The sequence below is a fragment of the Pleurodeles waltl genome, chromosome 4_1 (genome assembly GCF_031143425.1).
Source record: "Pleurodeles waltl isolate 20211129_DDA chromosome 4_1, aPleWal1.hap1.20221129, whole genome shotgun sequence".
NCBI lineage: Eukaryota > Metazoa > Chordata > Amphibia > Caudata > Salamandridae > Pleurodeles > Pleurodeles waltl.
Window position 1 is genome coordinate 75,991,841 of NC_090442.1, and position 17,480 is coordinate 76,009,320.

Sequence of the window (17,480 nt, forward strand, 5' to 3'; positions counted from 1 at the left end):
CATATAATACCATGGACTCTGACTAGCACTGAGTTATACCTACTCTGGGATTCCAGCTGTGGGACTAGCTTACTCTCTTGTCTACTCACCATGCTGGAAGTGAGAGTGAGTCTTATTCTCTTCTGCAATCACTCTGTGCCCTAAATTTCAGTCTTAGTCTCTCGTCTGCTCACTCTCTGCAGTAAGTGTGCAAAGCTGTCAGTGACTCAGCCAGTTTAAGCCTCCTAGCTCATTTAAAAATCCACTGCCTCAGACATTGACAGAACACAACTCTAGTGAGGAAAGACTTCTTTTTAACAGTGCTTTGGTTAGCAGTACCATACAACTCTCACACAGTCACTATCTCTTCTAATCGATGCAAGTTCACATAGATGTCTTTTAAAATGCAATTTCTGTGTCCCTCACGTGGTAATGTCTTTAACAATGCTATATCTTTGTTTTATGGTAAAACATTTTGATATGGTATACATATTGGACCAGTCTTACTGTACATTCTAGTAACGGTAAGCTGGCGTGATACTAGTGAAACACACTGGAAACAGTACACAGGCCAGTCACAGTGTACCAGCATTTGGGTCCAGTTTTGTCTAGCCGACGTTACCTTACATACTAATTACAGTAAATAGGTGTGCTACTGGAGAAAGACACAAGTAACAGCATGCAGGCATTTGTTTCTTACACATATTACTATCAGTAAGCACACATGCTACTGTCCAAACTCAGTTCTAAAACTGCAGAGACTTCTGTTACAGTATAAGGACATTTGTGAAAGCATTACGGGCATACAGTGTCCACACACTCACATCTTTGCTGCTGTACAGGCACACAGTGTTTCTTAAAGCACAACAAATCAGCTGTGCTGTGGTAAATAGAGTGGAATTTAGAAACTTGTGATTTGTTTACCTATGTATTTTTTCTTTGCACCTGCAATTTCTGCTATATGCTCAATTATTAGAAGCAATGCTTGTTAATAAATCCATGCCGTAAAACATTATCTGTGTGCTGCACACTACAGAATGTAGAAAGATGTATTAAAGTACACAGTATCATGCTGTGTACACAAATTTCAATTTGTCCCTGTGTGCCAATGTACGAACTCTTGTTTTACTCGAATTGATCCATGGTGCAGTTACTGGGCGTGAGTGTGAAAACTGTTAATTTTCGCACAACAGTCTTAAGGATGCACATAAAACTTTGAGCTATTTTGTTTAAATAGTCGTTTTAGTGTGAAATACTTTCAATAAATCCCCAAGAATAGTAGAAAGTGATATAGAAAGAAATTGAAAGCTTCTTTCATGTGTGAAGGGAGCACCCAGATTGATCCATGGTGCAGTTACTGGGTGTGAGTGTGAAAACTGTTAATTTTCAACAAGAGTCATAAGGATGCACATAAAACTTTGAGCTATTTTGCTTAATTAGTCGTTTTAGTGTGACATACTTTCAAAAAATCCCCAAGAATTGAAAAAAGCAATACAGAAAGAAATTGACAGCTTCTTTAAAGTATTAAGGGGGCACACGGATTTGAACTAGGGACCTCTTGATCTGCAGTCAAATGCTCTACCACTGAGCTATACCCCCTTGTTGTACTATCTGGAAGTGGATGGACTAGAAACTGCTGCTGTGGATCTCATCAGAACAGCTTCCTCTTTTATAGGCTCTCTATACCACCTGCTGATTTATTAGTCACAGGGTCTGGGACACAGCCTGACTCATGCCCCTGGCTACAAGCTGATGGACACACTCAACACACCTGATGCTTCACTATTCACACCAAAATACATAGCATGACAGCAGGTCCTAGGCCAAGGGTGCCAATTCACTCTCAAGCTTACTCTTGCTTCACTAGTCACAGGGACTGCTATGGAGACCGGCTGCTGGTCCTTTCACACAACCCTCTTACGGACGCAGATAAAACCTAAAACTCTTTTTAATTAGTGGTTTTTCTGTGACATACTTTCAAGAAATCTCCAGAAATTGAAATAAGTAACATAGATTTTTTTTTTGTTCCTTAAAAGGAGAAGTGGGAAGCAAGACTTGAACTGGGGACCTCTTGATCTGCAGTCACATACTTTACTGTTGAGCTATACACATCCTCTTTTCCTGAAATATGCCTTCCCACACACCTTATTACTGCGAGCAGCAGGCTGTAGAGTGCAGACGTCACATATAATACCATGGACTCTGACTAGCACTGAGTTATACCTACTCTGGGATTCCAGCTGTGGGACTAGCTTACTCTCTTGTCTACTCACCATGCTGGAAGTGAGAGTGAGTCTTACTCTCTTCTGCAATCACTCTGTGCCCTAAATTTCAGTCTTAGTCTCTCGTCTGCTCACTCTCTGCAGTAAGTGTGCAAAGCTGTCAGTGACTCAGCCAGTCTAAGCCTCCTATCTCATTTAAAAATCCACTGCCTCAGACATTGACAGAACACAACTCTAGTGAGGAAAGACTTCTTTTTAACAGTGCTTTGGTTAGCAGTACCATACAACTCTCACACAGTCACTATCTCTTCTAATCGATGCAAGTTCACATAGATGTCTTTTAAAATGCAATTTCTGTGTCCCTCACGTGGTAATGTCTTTAACAATGCTATAACTTTGTTTTATGGTAAAACAATTTGATATGGTATACATATTGGACCAGTTTTCCTGTACATTCTAGTAACGGTCAGCTGGCGTGATACTAGTGAAACACACTGGAAACAGTACACAGGCCAGTCACAGTGTACCAGCATTTGGGTCCAGTTTTGTCTAGCCGACGTTACCTTACATACTAATTACAGTAAATAGGTGTGCTACTGGAGAAAGACACAAGTAACAGCATGCAGGCATTTGTTTCTTACACATATTACTATCAGTAAGCACACATGCTACTGTCCAAACTCAGTTCTAAAACTGCAGAGACTTCTGTTACAGTATAAGGACATTTGTGAAAGCATTACGGGCATACAGTGTCCACACACTCACATCTTTGCTGCTGTACAGGCACACAGTGTTTCTTAAAGCACAACAAATCAGCTGTGCTGTGGTAAATACAGTGGAATTTAGAAACTTGTGATTTGTTTACCTATGTATTTTTTCTTTGCACCTGCAATTTCTGCTATATGCTCAATTATTAGAAGCAATGCTTGTTAATAAATCCATGCCGTAAAACATTATCTGTGTGCTGCACACTACAGAATGTTATAAGATGTATTAAAGTACACAGTATCATGCTGTGTACACAAATTTCAATTTGTCCCTGTGTGCCAATGTACGAACTCTTGTTTTACTCGAATTGATCCATGGTGCATTTACTGGGCGTGAGTGTGAAAACTGTTAATTTTCGCACAACAGTCTTAAGGATGCACATAGAACTTTGAGCTATTTTGTTTAAATAGTCGTTTTAGTGTGAAATACTTTCAATAAATCCCCAAGAATTGTAGAAAGTGATATAGAAAGAAATTGAAAGCTTCTTTCATGTGTGAAGGGGGCACCCAGATTGATCCATGGTGCAGTTACTGGGTGTGAGTGTGAAAACTGTTAATTTTCAACAAGAGTCATAAGGATGCACATAAAACTTTGAGCTATTTTGCTTAATTAGTCGTTTTAGTGTGACATACTTTCAAAAAATCCCCAAGAATTGAAAAAAGCGATACAGAAAGAAATTGACAGCTTCTTTAAAGTATTAAGGGGGCACCCGGATTTGAACCAGGGACCTCTTGACCTGCAGTCAAATGCTCTACCACTGAGCTATACCCCCTTGTTGTACTATCTGAAAGTGGATGGACTAGAAACTGCTGCTGTGGATCTCATCAGAACGGCTTCCTCTTTTATAGGCTCTCTATACCACCTGCTGATTTATTAGTCACAGGGTCTGGGACACAGCCTGACTCATGCCCCTGGCTACAAGCTGATGGACACACTCAACACACCTGATGCTTCACTATTCACACCAAAATACATAGCATGACAGCAGGTCCTAAGCCAAGGGTGCCAATTCACTCTCAAGCTTACTCTTGCTTCACTAGTCACAGGGACTGCTATGGAGACCGGCTGCTGGTCCTTTCACACAACCCTCTTACGGACGCAGATAAAACCTAAAACTCTTTTTAATTAGTGGTTTTTCTGTGACATACTTTCAAGAAATCTCCAGAAATTGAAATAAGTAACAGAGAATTTTTTTTTGGTTCCTTAAAAGGAGAAGTGGGAAGCAAGACTTGAACTGGGGACCTCTTGATCTGCAGTCACATACTTTACTGCTGAGCTATACACATCCTCTTTTCCTGAAATATGCCTTCACACACACCTTATTACTGCGAGCAGCAGGCTGTAGAGTGCAGACGTCACATATAATACCATGGACTCTGACTAGCACTGAGTTATACCTACTCTGGGATTCCAGCTGTGGGACTAGCTTACTCTCTTGTCTACTCACCATGCTGGAAGTGAGAGTGAGTCTTACTCTCTTCTGCAATCACTCTGTGCCCTAAATTTCAGTCTTAGTCTCTCGTCTGCTCACTCTCTGCAGTAAGTGTGCAAAGCTGTCAGTGACTCAGCCAGTCTAAGCCTCCTAGCTCATTTAAAAATCCACTGCCTCAGACATTGACAGAACACAACTCTAGTGAGGAAAGACTTCTTTTTAACAGTGCTTTGGTTAGCAGTACCATACAACTCTCACACAGTCACTATCTCTTCTAATCGATGCAAGTTCACATAGATGTCTTTTAAAATGCAATTTCTGTGTCCCTCACGTGGTAATGTCTTTAACAATGCTATATCTTTGTTTTATGGTAAAACAATTTGATATGGTATACATATTGGACCAGTCTTACTGTACATTCTAGTAACGGTAAGCTGGCGTGATACTAGTGAAACACACTGGAAACAGTACACAGGCCAGTCACAGTGTACCAGCATTTGGGTCCAGTTTTGTCTAGCCGACGTTACCTTACATACTAATTACAGTAAATAGGTGTGCTACTGGAGAAAGACACAAGTAACAGCATGCAGGCATTTGTTTCTTACACATATTACTATCAGTAAGCACACATGCTACTGTCCAAACTCAGTTCTAAAACTGCAGAGACTTCTGTTACAGTATAAGGACATTTGTGAAAGCATTACGGGCATACAGTGTCCACACACTCACATCTTTGCTGCTGTACAGGCACACAGTGTTTCTTAAAGCACAACAAATCAGCTGTGCTGTGGTAAATACAGTGGAATTTAGAAACTTGTGATTTGTTTACCTATGTATTTTTTCTTTGCACCTGCAATTTCTGCTATATGCTCAATTATTAGAAGCAATGCTTGTTAATAAATCCATGCCGTAAAACATTATCTGTGTGCTGCACACTACAGAATGTTATAAGATGTATTAAAGTACACAGTATCATGCTGTGTACACAAATTTCAATTTGTCCCTGTGTGCCAATGTACGAACTCTTGTTTTACTCGAATTGATCCATGGTGCAGTTACTGGGCGTGAGTGTGAAAACTGTTAATTTTCGCACAACAGTCTTAAGGATGCACATAAAACTTTGAGCTATTTTGTTTAAATAGTCGTTTTAGTGTGAAATACTTTCAATAAATCCCCAAGAATTGTAGAAAGTGATATAGAAAGAAATTGAAAGCTTCTTTCATGTGTGAAGGGGGCACCCAGATTGATCCATGGTGCAGTTACTGGGTGTGAGTGTGAAAACTGTTAATTTTCAACAAGAGTCATAAGGATGCACATAAAACTTTGAGCTATTTTGCTTAATTAGTCGTTTTAGTGTGACATACTTTCAAAAAATCCCCAAGAATTGAAAAAAGCGATACAGAAAGAAATTGACAGCTTCTTTAAAGTATTAAGGGGGCACCCGGATTTGAACCAGGGACCTCTTGACCTGCAGTCAAATGCTCTACCACTGAGCTATACCCCCTTGTTGTACTATCTGGAAGTGGATGGACTAGAAACTGCTGCTGTGGATCTCATCAGAACGGCTTCCTCTTTTATAGGCTCTCTATACCACCTGCTGATTTATTAGTCACAGGGTCTGGGACACAGCCTGACTCATGCCCCTGGCTACAAGCTGATGGACACACTCAACACACCTGATGCTTCACTATTCACACCAAAATACATAGCATGACAGCAGGTCCTAGGCCAAGGGTGCCAATTCACTCTCAAGCTTACTCTTGCTTCACTAGTCAGAGGGACTGCTATGGAGACCGGCTGCTGGTCCTTTCACACAACCCTCTTACGGACGCAGATAAAACCTAAAACTCTTTTTAATTAGTGGTTTTTCTGTGACATACTTTCAAGAAATCTCCAGAAATTGAAATAAGTAACAGAGAATTTTTTTTTTGTTCCTTAAAAGGAGAAGTGGGAAGCAAGACTTGAACTGGGGACCTCTTGATCTGCAGTCACATACTTTACTGCTGAGCTATACACATCCTCTTTTCCTGAAATATTCCTTCACACACACCTTATTACTGCGAGCAGCAGGCTGTAGAGTGTAGACGTCACATATAATACCATGGACTCTGACTAGCACTGAGTTATACCTACTCTGGGATTCCAGCTGTGGGACTAGCTTACTCTCTTGTCTACTCACCATGCTGGAAGTGAGAGTGAGTCTTACTCTCTTCTGCCATCACTCTGTGCCCTAAATTTCAGTCTTAGTCTCTCGTCTGCTCACTCTCTGCAGTAAGTGTGCAAAGCTGTCAGTGACTCAGCCAGTCTAAGCCTCCTAGCTCATTTAAAAATCCACTGCCTCAGACATTGACAGAACACAACTCTAGTGAGGAAAGACTTCTTTTTAACAGTGCTTTGGTTAGCAGTACCATACAACTCTCACACAGTCACTATCTCTTCTAATCGATGCAAGTTCACATAGATGTCTTTTAAAATGCAATTTCTGTGTCCCTCACGTGGTAATGTCTTTAACAATGCTATATCTTTGTTTTATGGTAAAACAATTTGATATGGTATACATATTGGACCAGTCTTACTGTACATTCTAGTAACGGTAAGCTGGCGTGATAACAGTGAAACACACTGGAAACAGTACACAGGCCAGTCACAGTGTACCAGCATTTGGGTCCAGTTTTGTCTAGCCGACGTTACCTTACATACTAATTACAGTAAATAGGTGTGCTACTGGAGAAAGACACAAGTAACAGCATGCAGGCATTTGTTTCTTACACATATTACTATCAGTAAGCACACATGCTACTGTCCAAACTCAGTTCTAAAACTGCAGAGACTTCTGTTACAGTATAAGGACATTTGTGAAAGCATTACGGGCATACAGTGTCCACACACTCACATCTTTGCTGCTGTACAGGCACACAGTGTTTCTTAAAGCACAACAAATCAGCTGTGCTGTGGTAAATACAGTGGAATTTAGAAACTTGTGATTTGTTTACCTATGTATTTTTTCTTTGCACCTGCAATTTCTGCTATATGCTCAATTATTAGAAGCAATGCTTGTTAATAAATCCATGCCGTAAAACATTATCTGTGTGCTGCACACTACAGAATGTTATAAGATGTATTAAAGTACACAGTATCATGCTGTGTACACAAATTTCAATTTGTCTCTGTGTGCCAATGTACGAACTCTTGTTTTACTCGAATTGATCCATGGTGCAGTTACTGGGCGTGAGTGTGAAAACTGTTAATTTTCGCACAACAGTCTTAAGGATGCACATAGAACTTTGAGCTATTTTGTTTAAATCGTCGTTTTAGTGTGAAATACTTTCAATAAATCCCCAAGAATTGTAGAAAGTGATATAGAAAGAAATTGAAAGCTTCTTTCATGTGTGAAGGGGGCACCCAGATTGATCCATGGTGCAGTTACTGGGTGTGAGTGTGAAAACTGTTAATTTTCAACAAGAGTCATAAGGATGCACATAAAACTTTGAGCTATTTTGCTTAATTAGTCGTTTTAGTGTGACATACTTTCAAAAAATCCCCGAGAATTGAAAAAAGCGATACAGAAAGAAATTGACAGCTTCTTTAAAGTATTAAGGGGGCACCCGGATTTGAACCAGGGACCTCTTGATCTGCAGTCAAATGCTCTACCACTGAGCTATACCCCCTTGTTGTACTATTTGGAAGTGGATGGACTAGAAACTGCTGCTGTGGATCTCATCAGAACGGCTTCCTCTTTTATAGGCTCTCTATACCACCTGCTGATTTATTAGTCACAGGGTCTAGGACACAGCCTGACTCATGCCCCTGGCTACAAGCTGATGGACACACTCAACACACCTGATGCTTCACTATTCACACCAAAATACATAGCATGACAGCAGGTCCTAGGCCAAGGGTGCCAATTCACTCTCAAGCTTACTCTTGCTTCACTAGTCACAGGGACTGCTATGGAGACCGGCTGCTGGTCCTTTCACACAACCCTCTTACGGACGCAGATAAAACCTAAAACTCTTTTTAATTAGTGGTTTTTCTGTGACATACTTTCCAGAAATCTCCAGAAATTGAAATAAGTAACAAAGAATTTTTTTTTGGTTCCTTAAAAGGAGAAGTGGGAAGCAAGACTTGAACTGGGGACCTCTTGATCTGCAGTCACATACTTTACTGCTGAGCTATACACATCCTCTTTTCCTGAAATATGCCTTCACACACACCTTATTACTGCGAGCAGCAGGCTGTAGAGTGCAGACGTCACATATAATACCATGGACTCTGACTAGCACTGAGTTATACCTACTCTGGGATTCCAGCTGTGGGACTAGCTTACTCTCTTGTCTACTCACCATGCTGGAAGTGAGAGTGAGTCTTATTCTCTTCTGCAATCACTCTGTGCCCTAAATTTCAGTCTTAGTCTCTCGTCTGCTCACTCTCTGCAGTAAGTGTGCAAAGCTGTCAGTGACTCAGCCAGTTTAAGCCTCCTAGCTCATTTAAAAATCCACTGCCTCAGACATTGACAGAACACAACTCTAGTGAGGAAAGACTTCTTTTTAACAGTGCTTTGGTTAGCAGTACCATACAACTCTCACACAGTCACTATCTCTTCTAATCGATGCAAGTTCACATAGATGTCTTTTAAAATGCAATTTCTGTGTCCCTCACGTGGTAATGTCTTTAACAATGCTATATCTTTGTTTTATGGTAAAACATTTTGATATGGTATACATATTGGACCAGTCTTACTGTACATTCTAGTAACGGTAAGCTGGCGTGATACTAGTGAAACACACTGGAAACAGTACACAGGCCAGTCACAGTGTACCAGCATTTGGGTCCAGTTTTGTCTAGCCGACGTTACCTTACATACTAATTACAGTAAATAGGTGTGCTACTGGAGAAAGACACAAGTAACAGCATGCAGGCATTTGTTTCTTACACATATTACTATCAGTAAGCACACATGCTACTGTCCAAACTCAGTTCTAAAACTGCAGAGACTTCTGTTACAGTATAAGGACATTTGTGAAAGCATTACGGGCATACAGTGTCCACACACTCACATCTTTGCTGCTGTACAGGCACACAGTGTTTCTTAAAGCACAACAAATCAGCTGTGCTGTGGTAAATAGAGTGGAATTTAGAAACTTGTGATTTGTTTACCTATGTATTTTTTCTTTGCACCTGCAATTTCTGCTATATGCTCAATTATTAGAAGCAATGCTTGTTAATAAATCCATGCCGTAAAACATTATCTGTGTGCTGCACACTACAGAATGTAGAAAGATGTATTAAAGTACACAGTATCATGCTGTGTACACAAATTTCAATTTGTCCCTGTGTGCCAATGTACGAACTCTTGTTTTACTCGAATTGATCCATGGTGCAGTTACTGGGCGTGAGTGTGAAAACTGTTAATTTTCGCACAACAGTCTTAAGGATGCACATAAAACTTTGAGCTATTTTGTTTAAATAGTCGTTTTAGTGTGAAATACTTTCAATAAATCCCCAAGAATAGTAGAAAGTGATATAGAAAGAAATTGAAAGCTTCTTTCATGTGTGAAGGGAGCACCCAGATTGATCCATGGTGCAGTTACTGGGTGTGAGTGTGAAAACTGTTAATTTTCAACAAGAGTCATAAGGATGCACATAAAACTTTGAGCTATTTTGCTTAATTAGTCGTTTTAGTGTGACATACTTTCAAAAAATCCCCAAGAATTGAAAAAAGCAATACAGAAAGAAATTGACAGCTTCTTTAAAGTATTAAGGGGGCACACGGATTTGAACTAGGGACCTCTTGATCTGCAGTCAAATGCTCTACCACTGAGCTATACCCCCTTGTTGTACTATCTGGAAGTGGATGGACTAGAAACTGCTGCTGTGGATCTCATCAGAACAGCTTCCTCTTTTATAGGCTCTCTATACCACCTGCTGATTTATTAGTCACAGGGTCTGGGACACAGCCTGACTCATGCCCCTGGCTACAAGCTGATGGACACACTCAACACACCTGATGCTTCACTATTCACACCAAAATACATAGCATGACAGCAGGTCCTAGGCCAAGGGTGCCAATTCACTCTCAAGCTTACTCTTGCTTCACTAGTCACAGGGACTGCTATGGAGACCGGCTGCTGGTCCTTTCACACAACCCTCTTACGGACGCAGATAAAACCTAAAACTCTTTTTAATTAGTGGTTTTTCTGTGACATACTTTCAAGAAATCTCCAGAAATTGAAATAAGTAACATAGATTTTTTTTTTGTTCCTTAAAAGGAGAAGTGGGAAGCAAGACTTGAACTGGGGACCTCTTGATCTGCAGTCACATACTTTACTGTTGAGCTATACACATCCTCTTTTCCTGAAATATGCCTTCCCACACACCTTATTACTGCGAGCAGCAGGCTGTAGAGTGCAGACGTCACATATAATACCATGGACTCTGACTAGCACTGAGTTATACCTACTCTGGGATTCCAGCTGTGGGACTAGCTTACTCTCTTGTCTACTCACCATGCTGGAAGTGAGAGTGAGTCTTACTCTCTTCTGCAATCACTCTGTGCCCTAAATTTCAGTCTTAGTCTCTCGTCTGCTCACTCTCTGCAGTAAGTGTGCAAAGCTGTCAGTGACTCAGCCAGTCTAAGCCTCCTAGCTCATTTAAAAATCCACTGCCTCAGACATTGACAGAACACAACTCTAGTGAGGAAAGACTTCTTTTTAACAGTGCTTTGGTTAGCAGTACCATACAACTCTCACACAGTCACTATCTCTTCTAATCGATGCAAGTTCACATAGATGTCTTTTAAAATGCAATTTCTGTGTCCCTCACGTGGTAATGTCTTTAACAATGCTATATCTTTGTTTTATGGTAAAACAATTTGATATGGTATACATATTGGACCAGTCTTACTGTACATTCTAGTAACGGTAAGCTGGCGTGATACTAGTGAAACACACTGGAAACAGTACACAGGCCAGTCACAGTGTACCAGCATTTGGGTCCAGTTTTGTCTAGCCGACGTTACCTTACATACTAATTACAGTAAATAGGTGTGCTACTGGAGAAAGACACAAGTAACAGCATGCAGGCATTTGTTTCTTACACATATTACTATCAGTAAGCACACATGCTACTGTCCAAACTCAGTTCTAAAACTGCAGAGACTTCTGTTACAGTATAAGGACATTTGTGAAAGCATTACGGGAATACAGTGTCCACACACTCACATCTTTGCTGCTGTACAGGCACACAGTGTTTCTTAAAGCACAACAAATCAGCTGTGCTGTGGTAAATACAGTGGAATTTAGAAACTTGTGATTTGTTTACCTATGTATTTTTTCTTTGCACCTGCAATTTCTGCTATATGCTCAATTATTAGAAGCAATGCTTGTTAATAAATCCATGCCGTAAAACATTATCTGTGTGCTGCACACTACAGAATGTAGAAAGATGTATTAAAGTACACAGTATCATGCTGTGTACACAAATTTCAATTTGTCCCTGTGTGCCAATGTACGAACTCTTGTTTTACTCGAATTGATCCATGGTGCAGTTACTGGGCGTGAGTGTGAAAACTGTTAATTTTCGCACAACAGTCTTAAGGATGCACATCAAACTTTGAGCTATTTTGTTTAAATAGTCGTTTTAGTGTGAAATACTTTCAATAAATCCCCAAGAATTGTAGAAAGTGATATAGAAAGAAATTGAAAGCTTCTTTCATGTGTGAAGGGGGCACCCAGATTGATCCATGGTGCAGTTACTGGGTGTGAGTGTGAAAACTGTTAATTTTCAACAAGAGTCATAAGGATGCACATAAAACTTTGAGCTATTTTGCTTAATTAGTCGTTTTAGTGTGACATACTTTCAAAAAATCCCCAAGAATTTAAAAAAACGATACAGAAAGAAATTGACAGCTTCTTTAAAGTATTAAGGGGGCACCCGGATTTGAACCAGGGACCTCTTGATCTGCAGTCAAATGCTCTACCACTGAGATATACCCCCTTGTTGTACTATCTGGAAGTGGATGGACTAGAAACTGCTGCTGTGGATCTCATCAGAACGGCTTCCTCTTTTATAGGCTCTCTATACCACCTGCTGATTTATTAGTCACAGGGTCTGGGACACAGCCTGACTCATGCCCCTGGCTACAAGCTGATGGACACACTCAACACACCTGATGCTTCACTATTCACACCAAAATACATAGCATGACAGCAGGTCCTAGGCTAAGGGTGCCAATTCACTCTCAAGCTTACTCTTGCTTCACTAGTCACAGGGACTGCTATGGAGACCGGCTGCTGGTCCTTTCACACAACCCTCTTACGGACGCAGATAAAACCTAAAACTCTTTTTAATTAGTGGTTTTTCTGTGACATACTTTCAAGAAATCTCCAGAAATTGAAATAAGTAACAGAGAATTTTTTTTTGGTTCCTTAAAAGGAGAAGTGGGAAGCAAGACTTGAACTGGGGACCTCTTGATCTGCAGTCACATACTTTACTGCTGAGCTATACACATCCTCTTTTCCTGAAATATGCCTTCACACACACCTTATTACTGCGAGCAGCAGGCTGTAGAGTGCAGACGTCACATATAATACCATGGACTCTGACTAGCACTGAGTTATACCTACTCTGGGATTCCAGCTGTGGGACTAGCTTACTCTCTTGTCTACTCACCATGCTGGAAGTGAGAGTGAGTCTTACTCTCTTCTGCAATCACTCTGTGCCCTAAATTTCAGTCTTAGTCTCTCGTCTGCTCACTCTCTGCAGTAAGTGTGCAAAGCTGTCAGTGACTCAGCCAGTCTAAGCCTCCTAGCTCATTTAAAAATCCACTGCCTCAGACATTGACAGAACACAACTCTAGTGAGGAAAGACTTCTTTTTAACAGTGCTTTGGTTAGCAGTACCATACAACTCTCACACAGTCACTATCTCTTCTAATCGATGCAAGTTCACATAGATGTCTTTTAAAATGCAATTTCTGTGTCCCTCACGTGGTAATGTCTTTAACAATGCTATATCTTTGTTTTATGGTAAAACAATTTGATATGGTATACATATTGGACCAGTCTTACTGTACATTCTAGTAACGGTAAGCTGGCGTGATACTAGTGAAACACACTGGAAACAGTACACAGGCCAGTCACAGTGTACCAGCATTTGGGTCCAGTTTTGTCTAGCCGACGTTACCTTACATACTAATTACAGTAAATAGGTGTGCTACTGGAGAAAGACACAAGTAACAGCATGCAGGCATTTGTTTCTTACACATATTACTATCAGTAAGCACACATGCTACTGTCCAAACTCAGTTCTAAAACTGCAGAGACTTCTGTTACAGTATAAGGACATTTGTGAAAGCATTACGGGCATACAGTGTCCACACACTCACATCTTTGCTGCTGTACAGGCACACAGTGTTTCTTAAAGCACAACAAATCAGCTGTGCTGTGGTAAATACAGTGGAATTTAGAAACTTGTGATTTGTTTACCTATGTATTTTTTCTTTGCACCTGCAATTTCTGCTATATGCTCAATTATTAGAAGCAATGCTTGTTAATAAATCCATGCCGTAAAACATTATCTGTGTGCTGCACACTACAGAATGTTATAAGATGTATTAAAGTACACAGTATCATGCTGTGTACACAAATTTCAATTTGTCCCTGTGTGCCAATGTACGAACTCTTGTTTTACTCGAATTGATCCATGGTGCAGTTACTGGGCGTGAGTGTGAAAACTGTTAATTTTCGCACAACAGTCTTAAGGATGCACATAAAACTTTGAGCTATTTTGTTTAAATAGTCGTTTTAGTGTGAAATACTTTCAATAAATCCCCAAGAATTGTAGAAAGTGATATAGAAAGAAATTGAAAGCTTCTTTCATGTGTGAAGGGGGCACCCAGATTGATCCATGGTGCAGTTACTGGGTGTGAGTGTGAAAACTGTTAATTTTCAACAAGAGTCATAAGGATGCACATAAAACTTTGAGCTATTTTGCTTAATTAGTCGTTTTAGGGTGACATACTTTCAAAAAATTCCCAAGAATTGAAAAAAGCGATACAGAAAGAAATTGACAGCTTCTTTAAAGTATTAAGGGGGCACCCGGATTTGAACCAGGGACCTCTTGACCTGCAGTCAAATGCTCTACCACTGAGCTATACCCCCTTGTTGTACTATCTGGAAGTGGATGGACTAGAAACTGCTGCTGTGGATCTCATCAGAACGGCTTCCTCTTTTATAGGCTCTCTATACCACCTGCTGATTTATTAGTCACAGGGTCTGGGACACAGCCTGACTCATGCCCCTGGCTACAAGCTGATGGACACACTCAACACACCTGATGCTTCACTATTCACACCAAAATACATAGCATGACAGCAGGTCCTAGGCCAAGGGTGCCAATTCACTCTCAAGCTTACTCTTGCTTCACTAGTCACAGGGACTGCTATGGAGACCGGCTGCTGGTCCTTTCACACAACCCTCTTACGGACGCAGATAAAACCTAAAACTCTTTTTAATTAGTGGTTTTTCTGTGACATACTTTCAAGAAATCTCCAGAAATTGAAATAAGTAACAGAGAATTTTTTTTTTGTTCCTTAAAAGGAGAAGTGGGAAGCAAGACTTGAACTGGGGACCTCTTGATCTGCAGTCACATACTTTACTGCTGAGCTATACACATCCTCTTTCCCTGAAATATTCCTTCACACACACCTTATTACTGCGAGCAGCAGGCTGTAGAGTGTAGACGTCACATATAATACCATGGACTCTGATTAGCACTGAGTTATACCTACTCTGGGATTCCAGCTGTGGGACTAGCTTACTCTCTTGTCTACTCACCATGCTGGAAGTGAGAGTGAGTCTTACTCTCTTCTGCCATCACTCTGTGCCCTAAATTTCAGTCTTAGTCTCTCGTCTGCTCACTCTCTGCAGTAAGTGTGCAAAGCTGTCAGTGACTCAGCCAGTCTAAGCCTCCTAGCTCATTTAAAAATCCACTGCCTCAGACATTGACAGAACACAACTCTAGTGAGGAAAGACTTCTTTTTAACAGTGCTTTGGTTAGCAGTACCATACAACTCTCACACAGTCACTATCTCTTCTAATCGATGCAAGTTCACATAGATGTCTTTTAAAATGCAATTTCTGTGTCCCTCACGTGGTAATGTCTTTAACAATGCTATATCTTTGTTTTATGGTAAAACAATTTGATATGGTATACATATTGGACCAGTCTTACTGTACATTCTAGTAACGGTAAGCTGGCGTGATAACAGTGAAACACACTGGAAACAGTACACAGGCCAGTCACAGTGTACCAGCATTTGGGTCCAGTTTTGTCTAGCCGACGTTACCTTACATACTAATTACAGTAAATAGGTGTGCTACTGGAGAAAGACACAAGTAACAGCATGCAGGCATTTGTTTCTTACACATATTACTATCAGTAAGCACACATGCTACTGTCCAAACTCAGTTCTAAAACTGCAGAGACTTCTGTTACAGTATAAGGACATTTGTGAAAGCATTACGGGCATACAGTGTCCACACACTCACATCTTTGCTGCTGTACAGGCACACAGTGTTTCTTAAAGCACAACAAATCAGCTGTGCTGTGGTAAATACAGTGGAATTTAGAAACTTGTGATTTGTTTACCTATGTATTTTTTCTTTGCACCTGCAATTTCTGCTATATGCTCAATTATTAGAAGCAATGCTTGTTAATAAATCCATGCCGTAAAACATTATCTGTGTGCTGCACACTACAGAATGTTATAAGATGTATTAAAGTACACAGTATCATGCTGTGTACACAAATTTCAATTTGTCCCTGTGTGCCAATGTACGAACTCTTCTTTTACTCGAATTGATCCATGGTGCAGTTACTGGGCGTGAGTGTGAAAACTGTTAATTTTCGCACAACAGTCTTAAGGATGCACATAGAACTTTGAGCTATTTTGTTTAAATAGTCGTTTTAGTGTGAAATACTTTCAATAAATCCCCAAGAATTGTAGAAAGTGATATAGAAAGAAATTGAAAGCTTCTTTCATGTGTGAAGGGGGCACCCAGATTGATCCATGGTGCAGTTACTGGGTGTGAGTGTGAAAACTGTTAATTTTCAACAAGAGTCATAAGGATGCACATAAAACTTTGAGCTATTTTGCTTAATTAGTCGTTTTAGTGTGACATACTTTCAAAAAATCCCCAAGAATTGAAAAAAGCGATACAGAAAGAAATTGACAGCTTCTTTAAAGTATTAAGGGGGCACCCGGATTTGAACCAGGGACCTCTTGACCTGCAGTCAAATGCTCTACCACTGAGCTATACCCCTTTGTTGTACTATCTGAAAGTGGATGGACTAGAAACTGCTGCTGTGGATCTCATCAGAACGGCTTCCTCTTTTATAGGCTCTCTATACCACCTGCTGATTTATTAGTCACAGGGTCTGGGACACAGCCTGACTCATGCCCCTGGCTACAAGCTGATGGACACACTCAACACACCTGATGCTTCACTATTCACACCAAAATACATAGCATGACAGCAGGTCCTAAGCCAAGGGTGCCAATTCACTCTCAAGCTTACTCTTGCTTCACTAGTCACAGGGACTACTATGGAGACCGGCTGCTGGTCCTTTCACACAACCCTCTTACGGACGCAGATAAAACCTAAAACTCTTTTTAATTAGTGGTTTTTCTGTGACATACTTTCAAGAAATCTCCAGAAATTGAAATAAGTAACAGAGAATTTTTTTTTGGTTCCTTAAAAGGAGAAGTGGGAAGCAAGACTTGAACTGGGGACCTCTTGATCTGCAGTCACATACTTTACTGCTGAGCTATACACATCCTCTTTTCCTGAAATATGCCTTCACACACACCTTATTACTGCGAGCAGCAGGCTGTAGAGTGCAGACGTCACATATAATACCATGGACTCTGACTAGCACTGAGTTATACCTACTCTGGGATTCCAGCTGTGGGACTAGCTTACTCTCTTGTCTACTCACCATGCTGGAAGTGAGAGTGAGTCTTACTCTCTTCTGCAATCACTCTGTGCCCTAAATTTCAGTCTTAGTCTCTCGTCTGCT

The 17,480-nt window shown here is 40.5% G+C and overlaps 8 non-coding genes across 8 annotated transcripts; all 8 read right to left on the bottom strand.

Moving 5' to 3' along the window:
* Positions 1-1,506: 1,506 nt before the first annotated feature.
* Positions 1,507-1,578, bottom strand: TRNAC-GCA (transfer RNA cysteine (anticodon GCA)). The gene has a single exon. It is a non-coding gene; the product is annotated as a tRNA-Cys (tRNA).
* A 2,091-nt stretch (positions 1,579-3,669) lies between these two features.
* Positions 3,670-3,741, bottom strand: TRNAC-GCA (transfer RNA cysteine (anticodon GCA)). The gene has a single exon. It is a non-coding gene; the product is annotated as a tRNA-Cys (tRNA).
* A 2,092-nt stretch (positions 3,742-5,833) lies between these two features.
* TRNAC-GCA (transfer RNA cysteine (anticodon GCA)) lies at positions 5,834-5,905 on the bottom strand. The gene has a single exon. It is a non-coding gene; the product is annotated as a tRNA-Cys (tRNA).
* Positions 5,906-7,997: 2,092 nt separating this feature from the next.
* On the bottom strand, positions 7,998-8,069 carry TRNAC-GCA (transfer RNA cysteine (anticodon GCA)). Its single transcript has one exon. It is a non-coding gene; the product is annotated as a tRNA-Cys (tRNA).
* Positions 8,070-10,161: 2,092 nt separating this feature from the next.
* On the bottom strand, positions 10,162-10,233 carry TRNAC-GCA (transfer RNA cysteine (anticodon GCA)). The gene has a single exon. It is a non-coding gene; the product is annotated as a tRNA-Cys (tRNA).
* A 2,091-nt stretch (positions 10,234-12,324) lies between these two features.
* TRNAC-GCA (transfer RNA cysteine (anticodon GCA)) lies at positions 12,325-12,396 on the bottom strand. The gene has a single exon. It is a non-coding gene; the product is annotated as a tRNA-Cys (tRNA).
* A 2,092-nt stretch (positions 12,397-14,488) lies between these two features.
* TRNAC-GCA (transfer RNA cysteine (anticodon GCA)) lies at positions 14,489-14,560 on the bottom strand. Its single transcript has one exon. It is a non-coding gene; the product is annotated as a tRNA-Cys (tRNA).
* A 2,092-nt stretch (positions 14,561-16,652) lies between these two features.
* TRNAC-GCA (transfer RNA cysteine (anticodon GCA)) lies at positions 16,653-16,724 on the bottom strand. The gene has a single exon. It is a non-coding gene; the product is annotated as a tRNA-Cys (tRNA).
* Between the last annotated feature and the right edge of the window lie 756 nt (positions 16,725-17,480).